This window comes from Macrotis lagotis, chromosome 1 (assembly GCF_037893015.1).
Source record: "Macrotis lagotis isolate mMagLag1 chromosome 1, bilby.v1.9.chrom.fasta, whole genome shotgun sequence".
Lineage (NCBI taxonomy): Eukaryota > Metazoa > Chordata > Mammalia > Peramelemorphia > Peramelidae > Macrotis > Macrotis lagotis.
The window spans coordinates 77,937,232-77,955,793 of record NC_133658.1 but is presented as its reverse complement, the minus strand read 5'-3'; positions in this window follow the sequence as shown (position 1 = coordinate 77,955,793).

Here is an 18,562-nt window from a genome sequence, read left to right as displayed (position 1 = left end):
ATTTTGGGCAAGTCACCTACTTCTCCAGACATTAATTCCCAGACAGCTTTGGTTTATACTTGATTCCCCATGTACTTGAGAATTATGCTAAAATTGCACTGGAAAGAAGAGTTGCTAATCTACATGGATACAGGGAATACCTTTCACTGATGAAAAGGTATTAAGTATACAAAATGAACTACATAACCCAGTTTTATTACCTCCATTGCCATAATAACTTTTATGTTTGTTTTATGTAGCCAATATGCATTCACATTTTTTTCCTCTAAAACCTGGGAAGATGAGTCGATGACTAAATTTTTTCTAATATTAGCTGATTTAGTTATGTGGAGGAAGTGTTATGCATTTAACATTTTAAAGAGGCCTGCTATAAACATTTATGCAAGGGAAATGTGATCAGCCTGCTTAATGACCACTTCAATTTTCAGTTACAGATTTTTTTTAAATGAAGATAAAATGACATCTCAAAATTACTTTCTCTCCCTGAAATTTAAATGTGCCTAAGGAATGAGCAATTATCTATCCATGGAGACTGCAAAGCTTCTTTCTGATTCTAACCTAATCCCCTTCTTCTGGGGTAGAAAAATGGAAAACCAAACAGATGAATCTATGTTAAGAGCTTGGAAATTTCCATTCTGCACAAAGGGGACTATTAAAAAGAAACAGAAGTATGACATATTTTGAACTCAAGAAGTTTATAGACTTGCTGAGGAGACATTTAGCAACTGAAGATTAAGATGAGGTAACAACCAATAGAGTGCTAAGATGAAAGACCCAGGCAGCATGTATTGTCAAAATGTAGTATTTCTAAAATATTTAAAACAAACCTCTAGTTCTGTCACAGTCTTGTTCCAAAGCTTTCTGTTTGAAAGAATGTTGTTTGCATATTATCTCCTCCAGTAGAAAGAGGAAGGATGATTTTTTTGCCTTTTTTTATGCCCCAACTCTTAGCACAGTACAAAGTACTGCACCAGTAGGTACTTTATAAATGTATGTTGACTGGAAAACTTGTTATGTAGTGGTGAATAAAAAGAAAGCAAATAAAAAAATTGAGACATTGGGTGGAGGGAGAAAGGAAGGCTACCCCTCAGATATTATTGATAATCTTCATACACTTTTACTTACTTTTACTATTACAACAACCAATAGAGTAAATTATGGTAGATGGCTTCTCCTCAGCCTAAAAGAGACATCACTCACTTGTTATGTCTTCCCAGGTGGATAGTTTTCTCAGCATTGAGAGTTCATTAAATATTAAACAGTCTTGACAGTATTAATAATATTTGACCACATGTAGAGTGGTACTTAAATGTCCATATCCTGAATGTAATTGGAATGAGAGAGCTAACCCAAGATTTAAGAACATATCCAATATAGAAAATCAAGCAAAACTTTTCAAAAGAAAAGACTAAAATATCTTGTCTATAAACAAAATATATTAAGAATTGACTCAATTATCTTATTTTTTAAAAAGTCTCCTTCCTTCAATATTTTTGAAATTCAAAAGAAAAGTTTTATTTTTTAAATTATCCAATCAACTTTTTTATTTATCGCTATAGGTGTGGATAGTTCCATATATTTAGAAGGAAAAATATCTTTGCTTTATTTGTTTTATTTTTGCTTTTTGGAAAGGAGCGCTTTTACAAAAGAATGAAAATGAATTACAGGGGACACTGTATTCTAACATTCCTTATATGTAAAATGCAGGACAGTAATTTAAGTAAATTCAAATTATCTGAGGGATTTAGTCAACTGAGTCACCTTTGACTAAGTATTTAATTAAAAAGTATTCCTTGGTTTTTGCCTGTGCTATATATAAGTATTTCCATAAATTTTGTCTCATTTACATTGAACTTTTTACTTCTAGAGTACTTTACTTTTTTCCATATTTACTGAATCTTATCTGTTTTCATATGAATAGATTTGATCCCTTTAATTTTCTTCTGCAATGTGTTGAAATTATGGGGAATTTTCTTCCTTTATATTTTTACAACTATATTTTTTTGTATTTGTATATATTTGTATATATTTATAACTATGTTATAATATATATGTATTAAATATTTGTTAAGCATTTTTCTCCTGCAAAGAATGTCTGAATTTTGTTTGTAAATTCTAATAACTTGTCATTGAGATAAGAGAAAAAATATTTAACCTTAAACAAACAAGAAAAGTTTCAGATGTGTAAATAATGGAACTGTGGATGATGTGATGTGTGACAATTGTATATAAATACAGAAACTTGACTCTGCTCTTATTCTAAATATTATAATAAATAGAAATACAAGAATTACTTCCCAAATAGAAAGGACAAATATATAAAACTTGAAGCTAAATATTTAAGAACCTTGGGGGTAATACCAAAAATAACTAATCTATAAACATGTTTATCAAAATATGTATGTAAAATGCTAACCTGACTGTTTTCCACTGAGGGGAGGGGGGGTGGGAAGGGAGGGTGGAAGGAAATTTTGTAACTTAAAAAATATATGTGCCTATGGATGAAAATAAATAAAGAAATGATTTTAAAAATAAAAATGTAGAACCTTAGGGAATTTTGTTAAAACTTCCACTATTAATATGCTAATTCTTTTTTACTCAGTTTAATGATCAAGCACATTACCAATTTATAATTTGATAACTCTTTCTATTATTTCATTACTTCAGATGAAAACAGAGAATTTTGCTCTGGGAAGGTATGATAGAATTTTTAGGGCAATCCAGGAGTAGCTAATCTGAGTTCTTCACAATCCTTCCAGAGACAAATATTGTCTTTCTATGAGTGGAGAAGCATATTTTTCTCTTGGGATCTATTATCTTTTAAATTTAACGATTCACATATTCAATTATGTATGAGTATAAAAAAAACTTGCATTGAAAATGGAAAACATCTTTATGATGGGACCTAAATCAAGTCTAGAACTCTTGGATCAGGAATAGAATCTCATACTCTGCCTTTGCAATGAACTGAATTACTTTCCAAGTTCACATTATCATTACTTCTGCTTTGCTAATTCTAATAGCCTAATATTTAAAATTATTTTTATTATAAACCATTGAACAGCATTTCATTTAGACTTTGCAAGAATTTGACAAAAAAATAAATTGAAAAGTTGACAAATAAAGGATGATTAGTGAATCATAATTTGTTCAAATCATGTGCTTAATAGTTTCTACTCTGCCCAGTTTCATTAAAAATCCTAGATTTTTAGAAATTATTGGGGCTCCAAGGCTATTTCTAAATAAATTTAAAGATAATGAAGGTAGGTACATGATTTAACTAATTCTTGAGATGACCTTGTCCTAGGAAGTCTCCTTGAGACAAGGTCATTCTAATTCTAATTTTTCTATCTTGTCAGATGGATCTGTGAAATTCATTGCTTAACCCAAGTTCCTCACTTAAATGTTTTAAAGGCGCCAAATGTTCAAGTATAACCAAAAAAAATACACATCTGGTCATTTTGCATGTTATTTATAGCCTTTCTGATAGAACTGTAATTGATTCAGAAATGTAATTTACAGCTCGGCACCTCCGTTTTAAAGCTTCATTTTAGTGACATCCACCAAGAGAGTAATCTCACTTTTGTGGTGAAGCAGAGATAATAATTGTGCAGAATTTTTTATTATATCTTCATGCCTTTGCATGAAGTTTTTACTTCTCCTTGTCCTTCATTTGTGAAGTGGGTGATATTCATGTCAGCCACATACTTTTAATTTCACAAGATGATTTATGGACACATAAAAAGGAGTATAAAGTTGATCAACAAGCCTGGGGGCAATAATGGATGGCAAAGCAATGTTTCTTTTGCCCTCTTTTTTAATTGCCGATTCCTTAAGATGATACTTTCCAATTTAAGAGGCTAATTGTTCTTTTCTATGAAGTAGAGCTTAGTATTTAGTGCCATTTTGGAAACACAATCAAAAGCTAAATTATCCTTCTTTATACAATGAAAATAATCTTTTTTCCCCTTTGTTTCAGCTCAAACATAGGATGAGACCCCTACAGTGCCCTTTTATTGCTCCTGGGAGGCACTGAAATGTTTTCTCTATCAGTAAATTACAACTTAAAACTGAAAATATTCTGAATCTTTGGCTTTCACTCAAAGTTTATACTCAGCTGTGTTTTCTAAAGTATGCTAATTAACATAATTCAAACAGATTTTTTTAGGGGAAAAAACAAATAAATAAGAGACAGTAACTTCTCCCTTTATAGAAGATTTGTACCTGAGAGTCCTACTGAGGTTCTTAAAGATTAGCCAGACATTTAAGCACTGGTTTCCATTTTATTCATTGATTTTAAGCTGGAGTACTATTTTTGACCACAAGACTGAAAATGCATACGAATAGAATTTTTTTAAAGTTGTACTCTATATTTAATCACAATATCTATTATTTTCCTGGCTCTTTTATTTTATTGAAGGTGTGTAAACTAACAATCCTATATCTCCCTCAGTGTTGAACTGTATATATGTGCTGACCATGGACATCCCTTTCAAATTGACTCAATTCTATCACATTCAAAAGTTCATGGGCAACATATAGAATTTGTCTTTTAAAGATGACTGAATGTGTACTCATTTCTACAGATGAATTACCTGGTCTGATCTATGAAGCTACCAATTTGAATTTTATTCCTTAATTTGTTTCTGGGATTAGCTTCCTGATTTCCGAGTGATTAATATAATTTCAAACTTCACACATAGAAGCAAATAGGTTAAATGGGGCAGGTGGGCAGTTAGGTGTCACAGTTGTTGGAGGATCAGGTCTGGAGTCAGGAAGACTTCTTTTCCTGAGTTCAAGTCTAGTTTCAGATATTGGTAAACTATAAGACCCTGAGTGAGTCACTTAATCCTATTTGCCTCATTTTTCTCATTTGTCAAATGAGAAATAAAATAACAAACCACTCCAGTGTCTTTACCAAGAATATTCCAAATGGAGTCGTACATGACTGAAAATGACAAAACAACTATATGTAACAAATGGACATTCAAATTTTAGAAACTCAGTGCTTCATGGATTAAAGAATGTAAAAGTCACAGGAAGCATCTTCGTATATAATCATACTCCCTCTATTTTACAGATAAACAAACTGAAGTTAAACGAATAGAAAGTCACACATTTAGCAAATGGCAGACCTGGGATGTGTACCCAGTTCTTTTTACTCCAAAATCAATACTCTTTCTACTAAATTATATGACTATTTCCCCAAAGATGTGAAAATAGACATGAAGTAAGTTTAATTTAAATTTTTTGTCAGTCCTTAAAATTATACCAGAGTTTTATCTTCCCTAGTCAAACAAAGATAGAGATGAATAGAGAGTTCACAATGTCTGGTGGTGAATTTTTTTTTCAATAATGTCCTTAGAAAAAGAAGGAAAATTATTTTTAATTACAAGTACAAATAGTCAAAATGGCTTATTTAATTTTTTTTCTTTTTTTCTTTCCCACTGTCTGCCCTCTGCTGTAGTAATAATGAAATATATATTAAAAAACAAGAGACTTCATGAAGCAACAGATGAATTTCCTATTAAATTCATAGATTAGATGGAATCTTCTAGTACAGTCTCTCTTATAACACAATGAACTATAGAACACTTCAGATAATTTCTCATATCTGACTCTTCTCAGTGAGAATCACACCTTCTTTCTTAATGCTTGTTCCATTTTTTCCTTCCCTAAAACTGGCGTATGCATAGTTGTCTGTTTATTGCCTCTCTCATCAGCCTGTGATGTCCTTGAGAGTCGGGATATTCTTTTAAAAAAATTTTTTTTTAAACTTTTTTTTATTACATGAAAAGTTAGCTTTCACCATTCATCCTTTTGCAAGCATTGGAGTTCTACTTTTTCCTACTTCTCTCCTTTCTTCCCCCCTCCTCATGAAAGCAAGCAATCTGAAATAGGTTGTACATGTATAATCATGTTTAACACATTTCCATATTAGTCAAGTTGTAAATGAATAACTAGAACCAAGGGGAAAAACATGAAAACAATTAAAAAGAAGTTTTGAAAAGTGAACATGGTATGCTTTGTTCTTCATTCAGTCTCCATATGTTTCCCCCTCTCTGGATATGGGTGACATTTTCTATCACATCTTGGATCTCTGAACTGCTGAGAGGAGCTGCGTCCATCATAGTTTGTCAACTCATAATGTTTCTGTTAACATATGCAATATTCATTGGTTTTGCTCACTTTTCTCCGCATCAGTTCATGAAAGTCTTTCCAGGTTTTTCTGAAGTCCATTACTCATGATTTCCTGCAGAATAATAGTACTCCATCACATTTATGTATCATAATTTTTTTCATTCATTCCCCAACTGATGGGCCTCCCCTCAATTTTCTGTTCTTCGACATTACAAAAAGAACAGCTATATTTTTGTACATATGGGTCTTTTCCCCTTTTTAATGATTTCTTTAAGATAAAGACCTAGTAAGGGGCAGCTAGGTGGCACAGTGGATAAAGCACCAGCCCTGGAGTCGGGAGTACCTGGGTTCAAATCTGGTCTCAGACACTTAATAATTACCTAGGTGTGTGGTCTTGGGCAAGCCACTTAACCCCGTTTACCTTGAGAAAACCTAAAGAAAAAAACAGATAAAGACCTAGTGTTGGTATTGTTGGATGAAAAGGTATGCACAGTTTTATCAGGGATACTCTTTTGCTTCCACTGAAAAACACATTGCCTTCCATATAGTGGGTACTTAATAAATGCTTACTGATTTGATTCATTGCTTCCTTCCAGAAAATCTGGAAATTTTACTGTAACATTGCCCAGTAAGTTGTTATTGATTCTTTGAAGACAAAACTCTAAAAATAACAAGAAAAAAGCTCTTTAAGTGATTATAATAAACACTGACATGGCCAATAAATTAGTTCACCATGCTTTCTGTAGGCTTCCAGTTAATATCATTCAAGTCATGTTTCAACAGATTCTATCTTCTTCAGATCTGCATTCCAACTCTTGCTCTTCACTTGTCTATAGTTCTCTATATGAAGTTCACTGGTGCTCAACGTGGCAGGATAAATCATTTTTATTTAACAGAAGTTTCTTGGTTTCAAACTATCCTCTGTCAAACAAAGGAGTGGGTGGTTATTTAAGGGTCTCATTGAGGCAGTATTTACAATTCATATATTCAATAAATGTGTAGAGTCCATTATGAATCCTTTCCCTTCCACTATGGTTCTACATTGCAGGTATCTTTCCCTCAAAAGTTACACCAGCAATAGCTAGCACAATTCTTCTTCTTTTAATAAAATAGCCAGCATTTATAAAGGGTTTACTCTGTTCTGGGTACAGTGTTTAACAATTATTTAGACTCTGCAAAGATAGATGATTATAAAATAATATATGTTTTCACAGATAAGGAAGTTGAAACAAATACAGGTTAAGTGACTTGTCCAGAAATACTCAGGTATAAAGTAGGGTTTCTTGACTCCAGATCTGGTATTCTATAAACCTAGCTTCCCCAATTTTAAATGATCTTAAATGTATTTCCAGGATTGACAGATAATGGCTGGTTTTGATTCTGAATGCCATTTGTAGTATCTGAAATCTGTAAGTTTTTAATTTATATAAAGATTGCATCTAGTCTAGGTGATATTCTATTAGCAACATTAGTTAGACATAGATCATATTATAGCTGAATTTAGTATGTCATTGAAAAAAAATCTCTCATTCATTTATTTTTGAAAGCTTCTCTTGTATTCAGGTAACTATTAAAGCTCTTAAAGATAGACAAAACTTACATTCTATAAGTTAGTTGACAAGTAGACCAGAATTCAGATCTGACCTTAGACACTAGTTACATTACCCTGGGGAAATGAATCAACCTCTATTTAATGAACAATTTTAGGAGCCCTAATAGAGAAAAGAAAAGTTGTACTGTATCCTGATCTGTGCATATTATACTAAATACTGGTCCAATCATGTCTGAAGTACTGTCTTCAGTTCTTGGTGCCACATTTTTTTTTTGCAAGGTAATAAGGTTAAGTGACTTACACAAGGTCATTCAACTAGTTAGTAGCTAGTTTCTGAGACTGGATATGAACTCAGATCTTCCTGACTCCAAGGTCAGTGCTTTATCCATCAAACTGCCACATTTTAGGAAGGGTATAGAAAAATCAGACTGCCTAGAAAAGATTCAGCATGTAGAATCTTTCTCAGTAAAATTCAACTTGATCCCTTCTAATTACTCTTCTCTACCTCCTTTATAATCCACATGTATTGGCCTACTTATTTCTTGCATTTATCATCCCTCTGACTCCTGTCATATTTTACTGGTTGTCTCATTTGCACAAAAACTCTGTCTCTAAGACTCCGTATCTTGACTTTCCCAGTTTTCTTCAAGATTCTGCTCAGATCTGGGCACCGCCAAGATGGTGAGGCAAAAGCAGGGACTTACACAAGCTCTCCCACAAACCACTTCAAATTCCTTTACATAAGGAATCTAACCAAATTCTAGAATAGCAGATCCCACAAAAAAGACTGAGTGAAAAGTTTCCAGTCCAAGACATCTTGGAAAATCTGTGGAAAGTGTCTGTTACATTGGAATTAGAAAGGATCTGCAGTGGAGCCAGACTGGGCTGGAAGGAATTGACCCCAACCATACAGTAACAGATTATAGAGCTCCTGGATGAGTGGCAGTAGCAGTAGTTTCCAGACCTCTCAGCCCAGGGATTGCCATGGACAACTTGGAAGTTCAATAGGAAAAGTCTGCCACACTAGGGTGAGAACAAAACAAAGTCCAGCACAGACCTCAGCAGCACAAACCCAAACCCCAGTAACACTAGGAGCAGTTCTTGGGAGGCACCCAGCAGCTGCTTTCAAAGCACTTCAATCCACAGATGGTAAAGGGGTCTGGGGAATTTGCAGACATCACTTTGCTATCCCTGGGGTAGGGGTCTGTTTAATCACGTCCAGGTCATAAGTCTGGGACCCCAGTCTTAGGAAAAGAAGCAGAAACACAAAGGAGCTTACTGCCTGCAGTGGAGCAGGGCCCTGCCTTCTCACAGTACTAGGGCAGAAAGGAGTGCTTATGGTCATCCACAGTAGAGAGCACAGACCAGGAGATTAGTCATAGCCTCTCATATGAACTCAGGTCTTTCTGACTCCAAGGTCAGTGCTCTATCCATCTCGCTGCCCTCTAGGTGCCACTTTTTTTTTTAGGTTTTTGCAAGGCAAATGGGGTTAAGTGGCTTGCCCAAAGCCACACAGCTAGGTAATTATTAAGCATCTGAGTCCGGATTTGAACTCAGGTACTCCTGACTCCAGGGCTGGTGCTTTATCCACTACGCCACCTAGCTGCCCCTAGGTGCCACATTTTAGGAAGGTCTCTCATAAGACTTTGGCAGAATTGAAAACCTGCAGGTCCCTGGAGGTTTCTGTGAAAATAGTTGCAAAAATCCTCAAAAGCTTAGTTTGTTTTCCACTCTGAAAGCAGAACTCACCTTTACAAAGAGTTGAAATCACATCATAGGCTGGGGAAATGAGAAAACTACAGAAGAAAAAAAAAATCCAACCATAGACAATTTGATCATATGGAGGTTCAACACAGACACTCAGAAGAAGAAGATAACATAGTCAGCTTTGACAACCAAAAACTCGAAGGAAAAATATGAATTTGGTTTCAAGTTATGGAAGAGCTCAAAAAATATTTTGAAAATCAAATAAGGGAGGTAAAGGAAAAATTGGGAAGAAAAATGAGAATGATGTGAGAAAATCATTAAACCTTAGTCAGTGCAAAAAATACTGTAGAAAATATCATCTTAAATATAAGTGTGGTCCAAATGGAAAATGTGGTCCAAAAGGCCAGAAGAAGGGAACCTGAAAGAGCAGAACTGATCAAATGGAAAAGGAGCTACATAAGCTCTCTGAAGAAAATAATTCCTTAAATATCCTAAAAAAGGAGGATTTAACTTTCTCTATTTGATACCTAAGAATAATGCTGAGAACAATAGGTAGATGAGACAAAGAAGCAAATTTTAGCATAGTTAAAGGAAATTTTCCACACAATTCAATCTATATGATAGTAAAATTGATAGTGCCCCTACCTCTTGAGTCTCAAATCCTTGATCCTAAGAGCAATCTTCCAATAAATTCTGGGATTTTTAACCAATGGGATTTATGAGGTTAAAAAATAGCTGAAAATCACTTTTATATTCATTTGTCATCTCCTGAACCTACAATCTATATAGCAACTTGGTCAAACTACTTTTTCTTTTCATGTAGACTCTGATGGGCAAAAATGTCTTAAACTAGAAAAGGCAAAAAAATAATTTGCTATACTCATAGGCATTCTCCCTTTTAACCATTTCCCTTGCTCTTAATTTGTATTCTGAGGGCTAGAGGTTTTATGTATATATATAAATGTGGTGGTGTGTAAAATGAGGCAGAAGGAGAAAATTACATATGGATATGTTGTCCTATGTTTAATGTGATTTCAATTCTAAAATAGACTTCAAGTAAAAAAACAAACAGATTGACCTGCTGGAGCTCTCCTTTCTGAACATTAATTAGCAAATATTTGTCCTTAACGAGAAGGAACTGAACAGCCACTGGGGCTTAAACAAGTCATAATCTACATCAAAAGAAAACAGTAATTTCTTCTTTGACAGCACAAGGGATTATTATTATTTGATTGGATTGTTAAAGGCCCACCTGAATTATTGGCTACCCACTTAAATCCACAGCATTTCTCAGCTAAACTAAAAAAGTCAAACTCCCTTTCTTTACTTTGCAAAGAGTCACTTCAAGAACAGTCAATATGAGTTTAGCTGACATGACAGGACTGTGGAGTAAGCCCATTTAGGATCTTTGCTGCCAATGAACTCTCCTCTTGTTCAATTTCCCTTTGCTATGTGTCCTTGACTGGTTTTTCAAAAGTTAATCCTTGTTCTTTCTGTCTCTTTTTCACATCTTTCCTCCCAACTCCAGTGTTTTTACTGTATGTCCTGGAGTGAGAGGTCTTGTCTTCCATAAAGAGTCAGCACTAAATTTTGGATGTTTAATAATACTGATTAATTTTCCTGTAATGTTTCAATATTCATTAGTAATGAATTTTTATAAGTTTTGATCTTTGAGGTCCTTTTCATAGGGAAGAGAGATTCTATTCTTAATCAGGTAGTCTGAATTTGAATCAACCTTGTCAGTCTGGATGTGGAGGATATCAGATGACATTTAAGGACACTTATGAGGTCAAAAATAGGACTTCCCTACTGTATTCCTATATTAATGTTCTGTCTATAGGTGCTCTCACATGCTGAGTGGTCAAAGTCCCTGAAAGATACGAATAACTAAAAAAATCAATTGAATTAGCTAAAGTCCTATCATGAAATGTAGTATGAGTATCACTTTAGATATCATTGGCCAATGTATCAATCCTTCACATGTGATTCTACTGATATGGGTGCTACTTGTATCAGTGAAAAGCAAAATGCCTCTATTAGAGAATAAGTGATCTTCAGGATTTTCATGGCTGAAACTCCAAAGTCAGGTAATATACTGCTCCAGACTTAGACTAAACTTTTGGCAGTAGAAACAGTCTATGTCTTTGGACCAATTTCTGAAACTTTTGTGGTTTATTGGACCCTATAAGTGTTTTCTATAGATTTTTCTTTATCCCAATTTGTAAATTCTTGCCTATGTGGAGCTACCACCCTAGAGAAACTGTTAAAATCTTTTCTGGGATTTTATTCTTTATGATTGAACTTATATTTTTTTCTGTGAAAATGACCTTTCCTTTTAAATAAAGGAAGAATTATTTCTTTTTTGAAATATTGAAGTAAATTCTTTATGGTAATGGCTTCACTATTAATTCAATCACTTGGCCTTTGATTTTTCCCCCTCTTTCAATTACCAGTTTATGTCAATTCTACTTTGAGTATCCTCTCCTTCTAATTCCCACTGTTACCATCCTAGAGCAAGACTTATTGGTACTAAAAATGACTATTACCATGGCATACCAATGGATTCCCTTGACTCCACTCTCTTCTCCTTATAATGTATCATGATACAGGATTCAGATTCATCCTTTTCTTATCCAATCATATTACTCAATTGAATACAACTCTTCTATGCTTCCTATTGCCTATGGAATAAATTCAAACTTCCTTAGAGTAATATATAAGGTCTTCCATAGTAGCAAGGTATGGTAGAGAAGACAATGTTATGTATCCCTCTTTTTTGAAGAGAATCAGTACATCATAGGGTGATGTCTTGACTTGTGCATAAATTGGATTTAAGTGGATCAGAGTTGCACAAAGTCATCAGTCTTACTTTCTCAGTCTCTCAACAATTTTTTCAAAGTTATTGAAGGCAAGTTAAAAATCTAGAAGGATGATGATGACCTAGGAAATAGTGGATGACCTTGTTGTCTTCAATGTCTGATTAAGCTCTAAGAAATCCAAAGTACCTGCTTTAACTGCCTTCATGGACATTGGAATAAATTGTTCTTATCCACCCATTCCACTGTGAAAAGTATTCACATCTCCCTAATTCACCAAAAATTTTAAGGCTTATTGATTAAACCAAACCTGACTCAACTCATCTGCCCAGATAGTTTTACAAAGATGTGACCATTGTGCATGCTACAACTTGTTGGAGACGCTTCATATGTGATGAGAAAAGCACTGAATTGGAGTTAGAAGACCTGAATTTGTAATCTTGCTCTATTGCTTACAACCTATGATCTTTGTCAAATAACTTAATTGAAACTCACTTTACTTACCTGTAAATTAGGGGTGAGTTAAATGATGTCTAAGGTCCTTCTAGTTCTAAAGTTGTACTAAAATATTCCAATATTATCTCACACTACTACTTTCTTCAAGTACTATGCTATAGGTCAATTCTACTGTAGTTTTGTAGAATTTGGCTGTCTCCTGTAGGGAGCAAAGTGGATATTAGCCATTACTTTCCATAGCAGTTGCCTCTTAGATCTAATGACTTTGTCTTGCCTCTCAAAATAATTTAAAAATCAATAGGCACAATTAGATTACAAAGTGGAAGAAACTGTGACAAACTCTTTATACTGATTGAATGGTTTCTTTGACCTACCCTGTTAGAAATTTGGTGGTCCTTACTTTGGCCTTAGATTATTGATTCCATCTTTGTTCTTGAATGCAAATGTTTCCATGCTAACAACTGTTTCATATTTATGGCATACACATTCTTCCTTTGCCCTTCATGCTGTGCTGAATATTTGGTATTATCTCTTCTTCAATGTTGTATTATCTCTCCCTGTAATCTCCCTGTCAGAAAATCCAGCTCCTAGCAACTTCTTGATCACTCAGCCAGTTCCAGATTCAAGATAATGCATGATTCAAGACTTCAGTCACAGTCCTTGAAGACATTTTATCAGTGTTACCTGTGATAACGAATTAAACAAAGCAATTACTAATTTCTGCCTATACAGAAGTAGAACTCTCCATTTTCCTTGTTTCTGATAATGCTATTCCCCTTACTCTTCCTTTCAATTCAATTTTCAAGTCCTCTATTTCAAAACTCAGATCATTATCACTTGCATGAGAAAGTCTTCTGATATTCCTAAGTAGGCATTATTTTTCCTTCCTTTGATATTTATTAGTACTTAGACTATATCTCATGATCTTATTAGAGGTAGCAAGGATATATGTTGCACTTGGAGTTAGGAAATATGAGTCCAACTCAGTAAAAATACTTTACTGACATTTTGAATAAGGACATCAGTTTATTTCTCAGGCTTATTCCCTCTTTTATAAAATGAGAATGCTAGGGGTACTTTGGAGGAAATATTCATTCTTCCTGTAGCACCAAATTTCTTATCTATTTATGTGCATCATGGACTACTCTAGTAGTCTTTGAAAACATCTGGATGGACCCCTTCTCAGAATCACATTTTAAATAACTGAAGGAAATGCAAGATTTTAGTACAGTTTAGTTCAGTGAGTGAAAATAAATATATTTTTTCCCAACCATCCCTTACTCAAATTCATCTTCCTGAAATACACTGGAATAAGGTTAAGCTCCTTTGACCCATAATAAACTGTCATATTATACTCGTGTCAGTTATTTAAACCCAGTTTTTGAATTTCATACTTCTTCTATTACTACCACAGTGGTGAAGTATATGTCAGAGTCTTTAAGTTTTCAGGAGTAAACTAACGTAAAACATTCTATCCTTTGTTCTCTGTTTTTTGATATAAAAGTAGACTATTTGTAAAGACAATGTTAATCATGAAAAAAGTATTTTCAGAAACTTGTAATTTTTTTGTTTTTCCCCAAATTCTTTGAAATCCACTCTGAAATTTAACGTCATAAGATTCAATTGCATTTATATAAAATATAGTTAGAACTGTTAGACCTACTAATGTTGAGATCATTAGTTTTTGGCTTTCCTCTTTCAACCAATTACAAAACCAATAAAAGGAGAAAATACTGAGGCTGACAATACAAGTTTTTGTTTTAAAAATTCAAATAAGTATTTTAAAAAAACCTTTGTGGGGTGACAAGGTGGAGAGTGGATAGAGCACTGGCCCTGGAGTCAGGAGTACCTGAGTTCAAATCTGGCCTCAGACACTTAATAATTACCTAGCTGTGTGACCTTGGGCAAGCCATTTAACCTCACTGCCTTGCAAAACCCTAAAAAACAAAAATAAGAAAACCTTTTTCACCATTGCCTCTTCCCAATTAAACAATTTTTTAAAGGAGGAATAAAACATACATTGCCCTACACATATCTTGGAAAAACAACTTACAATATTTTCCATGTCAAAATGAATGCCCCTTTCTCCATTTTAAGCTCATCATCATTCTGTTAGGAGAGGAGTGATATTCTTTATATTCATTCTTTTGGTTTACCAATATTGTGTTGTTCTAGTTTTGTAAAATCGTTTTTCTCTATAATGTTTTATATGATTATATAAATTGTTCATGTTCTTCATACTTTACACTACATCAGTTCACAAAGTTCTCCCCAGTTTGGTCTGAAACTGTACATAACATAATTTCTTATTTCATATTTATATTCAATTGCAGGCATATACCATTATGCTTTAACCATTCTCCAAAGGAAGGACAACCCCTTAGCTGATTATTTTTGCCTATAACAAAAAGAAATCTATATTTTTTCATGAATGTATCTTTTCCCTTCTTTGTTTAGTATATTTGCAGCATATTAGCCTAGCAGTGATAAAGCTGGACAAAGGATATACAAAGTAATTTCCTATGTCATTTGGAGGATGCAGTAGCATTTAATCTTGGCATCTATATAGAGAAATAAATTTTTCAAATATGTGGATTATCTAAATTGAGCCCTGGAGCAATGCTATAATTAAAAGGACATATATAATTATTCCTATTCCTAAGAAGAAGGAAACTGAGTCTCTTTGTGGTTATAAGACTTGTTCAAGATCACTAACTTAATAAATGGTAATGACTAGTGACTCTTTAGAGTAAATGTTACTTGGACAAAAGAAACTGTCTTGTTTAATTCTTAGAATATATGCCTAAACTGTTGTGTCCACAAGGCAGTTATTCAATGTGACATTTATTTCACTTAATCAGGATACCTATTTCTTGACATCCATGAAAATAGAGATTTTAGAATAACAAGACCTACGGAGTCTACTTTGTTATAGTTGTTAGCATTCCAATGTCCTGGCATTATGACAAGTATTCTCCCATTGCTACATCATGGCAGGAAAGTGATAATGGGTTCATAAAGGTTATATGAGTAGAATACAAGGTCTGATCTCATAAATCTCAGTTAATAGTATTTTATTTTTTCCAATTACATGTAAAGATGGTTTTTGGTAATCATTATTGTAAGATTTTGAGTTTCAAAATTTTCTCCTCTTTCTTCCCTCCCTCCTCCCTAAGATACTAGTCTGATTGATACATGTTCAATTATGTAATATATTTCCATATTTTTTCAGTTAATAGTATTTTAGTTTTTCCAGTTACATGTAAAGGTAGCTCAAAACATTAATGATCATATATATATCAAAGGTATACTGGTATGGCCTTACTGAAGAAATCCTCATTTGCTGTAAGTGAACCATTATGATTCAATTCAGAAACTTTTTTCCTAGACTCTTTGCTACCAAGTGATTTTTTTTGGGGGGATAACACTAATAGAACATCCATCCCCCTCCATATCCACATGCTTTTTTAGCTAATATACATGAAATTCTCTCAAAAAATGATTTATATTCAAATGCATACACAAATAATTTTCATATTGAATTATTAAGGCAAGTAGGTGGCACAGTGGTTAGAAAACTGGTTCTAGAGTCTGAACAATCTCATTTTAAATATGACTCTAGACTATAGTTTTGTGACTAAGAAAGTCACAACCCCGTCTCATTTTTCTTAATCACAAAATGTAGATTTCAATGACACTTAGCTCTCTATATTATTTTTGAAAGAAAAATAGCTGCATGATATTTTACAAACCTAGATAGTACTATTAAAGCATATATGTTTAAAGACAAACATATAAATATATGCCTACACACATGTATATTTATATACCTATGTGATTTAATAGTAATATGTAGAATTTACATAGTGCTTTTAAGGTTTGCAAAGCAATATAAAATATAATTTATATGAATACATATATATATATACATATATACATACACCCACACACTTTAATGGACTTCAAAGTTAGCAATTTATCTTTTAATTATTTCTTTTCTTCCAGAGGCAGACACTTTCACTATCATCATCATTATTTTGCTGTTGCTATAAATATGCACAAAATGAGAGGTATAATAAAGGAATTGACTTGAAATTCATAGGCAGATTTACCTCGCCAGTTATTTTATACTTTATTTCTCTCCAGAGAACCTAATCCAGCTATTCTATTCAATTTGCTGTTCCTTGTCTATGTCTTTGGACTATTTGTTACACTATGTGTGGAATGGTTTTCTTTCTCCCCTATACCACTAATGTTCCTCTGACTTTCTTCAAGATTGAATCCCACAAAGTTGACTCCACAGTCCCAAAATCTGTAGGAAACCTTATGGTATCCTTCCTCTACTCTTGGTAATTACCTCATAGATAGATCTTGTAGGTGTCTAGTCATTTACATACTCATCCCTCATTAGAAGACAAACTTTGTGAATGGATAGTTTTTTTTTCCTTTATGTGTATCTCAATATTAAAAAATTACTAGATATATAATATGCACTTAATATTTGTTTGTTGACTGACTTCAGTGATTGAGTTATGCTTTAAATCATAAGATGTTAAAGCCACTCTGTATCTTTCCAGGCTTATGGGAGAACTACTATAGTGAAGGTTTTTAGACAATACTTAAACACATTCCTCCTCTTCCTTTTCCTATTAAGTATAGGGAATGCTATGACATAAGCCTGAACATGAACAGCTGCAAAGACATAAATATGAACAATGCTGTGTTTGAATGTGTCAAAAGTAAATATAAATAAAATTATAGAGGACAAACTTGGACCTACATAAATCTTCATAGAACATCTGGTCTTCAAACTAAAGAAACTTTCAAGTCACTTTTCTGCAATGAGAGAACACAATAAAGACAACACATTTGGTAGTTCATTAGAAATGGAGATAAGAAGAGGTTCAATTATACTATGAAACACTTATTTAGACAAGTTTGGGATCATAATTCATCCTTATAAAAATTCCATGAGATCAAGTTAAGGATTTGCTACCCACACTCCCACAATGACTACCAAACTTCATCAAACATTTCAGTTCTCAAAGGAAGATGTAGATTGGTCACACTTACAGAACCAGACTGAGATTCTGAGATTGACCTGTACAGATCATGTTTATATTATTGTGTTTAGTTTTGGACATACACTTATAGGAAAGATATTGTTAAACTAGAGATGTCTTATTTAATCCTCTGTGTTATTTCATTCCTTTTGACTTAATGACATTAAGATTTGAGAAGACAGTTGTTTCTTCTTCACCTGTTGGAAAGCAAAGAGCATTATACTTTTATAATCCTTTGACTCCTGTGTTTTCATTTCAAAGTTTCTATAGGAATCATTTGAAATGCTCTGTTTATTTGTAATTGGTGGTCCATTTTTCTAACCTGTAGACTTTTACTCATATTCCATATTAAATAATCATATTCCATATTAATCTCTTTTAAAGAAATAACAACCAAATCTTATATGTTCTTGATGGTGGTCCTAGGTTACTGAACTCTTTCTTTCTGAATGCCTGCCGTACTTTTCCTTTGACTGGGAAGAGCTAGATTTTAGCAATGCAATTTCTGATATTTTTCATTTTGTTGTTTCTTACTGGAAGGGAATGATGAATTCTTCTTACTTTCATTTTTCCCTCTTATTTAGTGTAGGAAATTTTCATTCATGGTTTCTTTTAATATAATATTTATGTCTTTTTATTGATTGTGATTTTCAAGAGAATGATAAGACAATTTTATGCTTTTTTTTCCTTGACCTGTTTTCTAGGTCATTCATTTTTCATGTGATATGCCTTTTATTCTCTTTTTTCTGATTATTGATATTGTTTTATTATTTTTTAATTTCACCAACAACTTTATTTTCAGAGTAATTTGAGTAAGGTTTATTATC